This window comes from Palaemon carinicauda, chromosome 5 (genome assembly GCF_036898095.1).
Source record: "Palaemon carinicauda isolate YSFRI2023 chromosome 5, ASM3689809v2, whole genome shotgun sequence".
In the NCBI taxonomy this organism is placed as follows: Eukaryota; Metazoa; Arthropoda; class Malacostraca; order Decapoda; family Palaemonidae; genus Palaemon; species Palaemon carinicauda.
This window is the reverse complement of record NC_090729.1, coordinates 84,240,224-84,244,701: the sequence shown is the minus strand read 5'-3', so window position 1 is coordinate 84,244,701 and position 4,478 is coordinate 84,240,224. Positions and strand designations below refer to the sequence as shown.

Sequence of the window (4,478 nt, the reverse complement as noted above, 5' to 3'; positions counted from 1 at the left end):
TAGATGGAAATCATATATCGTTTATTGAAAGAGGAGCCATTTCTGGGTCACCCATCACACACCTCCACCTTTCCCATAATAGAATCAGTCGTCTAGAAGTTGGATCTTTCTTCAACAGTTCACTGAAGCATCTGGACTTAGCGTATAACAGATTAGCCCATTTAGAAAACAACGCTCTCGATGACGTTCTTGATGATTTACATGAAATTAATTTATCAGGTAACTCTTTACATGTTGACCAGTTATTATCCATCTTGCCAAAGGCTCGCCAAATTCGCCACCTGGGTCTTGGGGACATGGGTTGACAAGGCTTCCTCCTGAACTACTGCGACATTCCCGTCATCTGCACCATTTGAATATATCAGCTAATTATCTGACTTCACTGTCCACAGATGTATTGCACAATGCTCCACATCTTTATTCTCCTCGACCTATCCATGAATGCAATTCGGGGATTAGATAGCATGCTGGTGGCCGCTATTAACGCAGCTAGTGAACTTAGAACTCTCCGTTTGGAAGGAAACCCATGGCAATGTGACACATGCCATATTCTACCTCTGTTGAGATGGCTCCAAGATGCTCCAGACCAAGAATCTGGCTGTAGTGAACCTAGGGTCTGGACATGCCTAAAGTGTGTGGGGCCTAAAGGAGTATCTGGTCTTGAACTAGCCCTCCTTCCTCATGGGGACTTACCTGAATGTCCCTATACCACTCCTCCGGCAGCTGCAATTTGGACAACTTGGGTTGAGCCCTCTTTGAATGCTATAACAGAAGAACCCCAGTTGCCGAGAGGACAACTGACTCGCTCTGAAGATGCAGACATAGGTTGGACACTTGAAAGAATGGTTAAAGAAGAATTGCATTTGGTAATTGTTGCTGCATGTGCCCTTGTTCTCTTGTTGTTAGCTCTAATTATTGTTGGTATTGTCCTATATAATAGACATTCTGCCTTTTATTACACGTACGAAAATGACCCCAGAAAAAGGAAAAACTCATGAAATTCAAAGATAGCAAAAATAACAACAGTCCTGCATCGAAGACTCCCCTGAAAAGAAACATGATGCAACAATTGCAACATAGACGAGTTAACAGACATTGCAGGCTCTCAAGAAGTGATCGAGGATGACCAGAAACTTAATAACATTCCTAATCATAACAGCGTTTTGAACAGTACAAATTCGGTCAACCATCCCAATCCCCAAATCACATTAGTGCCCTTAACAACCCACCAGACGTCAGCCGCGTCTCCCCAAGCAACAATGGCTTTCACCCACTAAACCATATCCCATCAGGTAACTCAAACCAAGACCAGTGCGTCCCACAGGAAAACCAGACGGACAGTGCAGCTCTTTAGCATAGGACTGGTGCCAATAGTGAGCTAATCAAAGAAATTACACTGTAAATGAGAAAAGTGCTTTAATATGTGCATTGAAATGCTACTGATACAGGTGATGATTGCATTTATCACTCCGCTATATCTAATGCTTCCTGAACTGGTAGGGCTGTGAAGACTGTGGGAATGCGTCAGACATTTTACTATAGATTGGGCCAGTCTCTCGTACTCACAGTTCGCGTGAAATTCATCCATCTATATGCGAGGGAAAGAGAGAAACAAAACTTATGTCATTCATTTTGTAAGTGCTCTTAATGGAAGTGGTTAGTATCAATGTAACGACATGAAGCATATTTTAAAAAAAAAGCGAAAAGCGAAGCTCTAGACTTCGTTATTAGCGAAAAGAGATTTCAAGAAAACGAAACTGTGTCATGAACATGCATTGAACAAAACTGAAAGAAAATGTTGTATGAATAATTGTATATCTGAGAGCACTATTTAATGGTTAAACGACCTTTTGTACATTGATTCGTTCTTGGGACCATAGCATGTTTGTAAGTTGAAGCATATTATCACCTAACCCGAGATTGTCTTCCAAAACCCTTGAGTATATGACTTAATTCAAAGGCTGGGAAAAGCTGGATCAGCAAACTTTGCTCTGACAGCTTTTGCAGTGTGAAAGCCTAAGTTTACATTTCAGTATAATCTAGAGATGGTTATATTATATGGTATGAAGGTTATGGTGTTCCTATTGGATGTTTAACATTCGTTCATGAAAATATGTTTTTCTTTATTTCATCTTGTTTCAAACATAGATACAAATATTCATATGATTTTATATGTATTCATAGTTACACATCCACACACATTATATATATATATATATATATATATATATACATACATATATATATATATATATATATATATACAAGATATATATATATATATATATACACATACATACACAAGATATATATATATATATATATATGTGTGTGGTATATATATATATATATATATGTACTATATATATATATTATATATATGTATACATATAAATATATATATGTATATTTTTTATATGTACAAATATATATATTTATATATATATATATATATATATTATATATATATGTATATATATATATATATATATACATACATATATATATATATATATATATATAGATATTAGCTACTATACTTCTCAGGTTTCAAGTCTCTTTTTTAAGTACATGCCTTGTAGTCTCTTCAACATCATCAACTCAACTGGAGGAAACAAAAGATGTAAGCAAAATAAAAAACTATTCGAAATCTCAAAAAGTGTACGAAACCAATGAAATTGTTTGATTTTCTACTCCCCATTTTTTATAACACATGAAAGACATTATCAAGTGAGAATTATGAATAGTTCTACCTTGAGATCAGAACATATTTGTTGTACTAGTCAGCGAGTCGTTTTATATATATATATATATATATATATATTTATATATATATATATATTGATATAAATGTGAGGCAAATAAAAGAAAATTAAAGCCTTTTTCTCCCGAAGTGTGTCAGTCTATGATCGGTGTGTTTCCGACACTTCGTCCTAAGCCTGAAAAAAGGGACTCTTCGTATATATGAATATATAGAAAAAGAATAAATATAAATATATATTATATATAATTTTTCACTGTAAATTTTCCTCTCTTTCAGATATCAATGTTTCTTTTTTTAAATAATGTTCATTACTTGTGTTCTCCTGCGCTCTCCTTTCTTTATTTCTGTAAATATATATAGAATGTACGTGTGCATAACTTATTTTGATGCTAATTGTAAATATACAAATTTTATACTACTTAAAGATAATAAATTCCTTAAACCCAACAGGACTGTTTCATTTATCCTTTTGGTAAGAATGAAATTATCCATAATATTTAGATTCAGTTGCTCAAACATTTAGTAAATCTAAAAGTTTATTAAGCGTTAATGTTGACGATGTAATCTCTTTGCTGTGTAGTTTTAGATAATCCGAGTTATTTGTATAATTGCTTCATTGACAAAGTGGCAACAATTTTAACAATCTCCATTGACTTTTTTTTTTTTGACTAAGAAGATAACAATTAGGTTGAAATTAAAAATAGTAAGGAAAACTAAATGTTTGAAAGGAAATAACAAATTATGTCCATAGTAAACCAAGGACGCTCAACGTAAATGACTCAGAAGAAACACTTATATATCTATAAATATCTAAAAGTATCTATAGCTACTTGCATTTAATATACAAGACCTTAAAACACTTACCAGGTTTTTCAGGTGGGAGAATTAATGCATTCTTGAAAAATCCTATCTATTGTTGTAAAGGAGTGAGCAACTTAGTTATCTAATACTGAAAGGAAATCTCTTAAAGAAATTTTTGAATTTATCAGCATGTCTAAGAAAGATTAGTCTTGATACACCTCATTGAGACCTAAAATAATATTGGTTAGTCTTGACACACCTCACCGAGCCTTAAAATAATCTATATTAGTATTGATACACCTCATTTAGCCTTAAAATAATATTGATTAGTCTTGATACACCCAATTGGGCCCTAAAATAATCTAGATTAGTCTATATTCACCACATTGAGTCGTGAAATAATCTAGATTAATCTTTATACACATCATTATGCCCTAAAATAATCTAGAATAGTCTTGATAGACCTCATAGAGCCCTAAAATAATCTAGATTAGTCTTGATAAACCTCATTGAGCCCTAAAAATAATCTATATTAGTATTGATACACCCCATTGGGCCCTAAAATAATGTAGCTTAGTCTATATTCACCATATTGAGTCCTGAAATAATCTAGATTAATCTTGATACACATCATTAAGCCCCAAACTAATCTAAATTAGTCTTGATAGACCTCATTGAGCCCTAAAATACTCTAGATTAGTCTTGATACACCTCACTGAGCCCTAAAATAATCTAGATTAGTCTTGATACAGCTCATTGAGTGCTAAATAATCTAGATTCGTCTTGATACACCTCATTGAGCCCTAAAATAATAATCTAGATTAGTCTTGATAGACCTCATTGAGCCCTAAAATAATATACATTATTATTGATACACCTCATTGAGCCCTAAAATAATATGTGTATTCATTTT

At 33.2% G+C, this 4,478-nt stretch overlaps 1 pseudogene; it reads left to right on the top strand.

The window, feature by feature from the left end:
* The window catches only part of LOC137641005 (leucine-rich repeat and transmembrane domain-containing protein 2-like), a 35,015-nt pseudogene extending 33,426 nt beyond the window's left edge, over positions 1-1,589 (top strand).
* Positions 1,590-4,478: the final 2,889 nt, after the last annotated feature.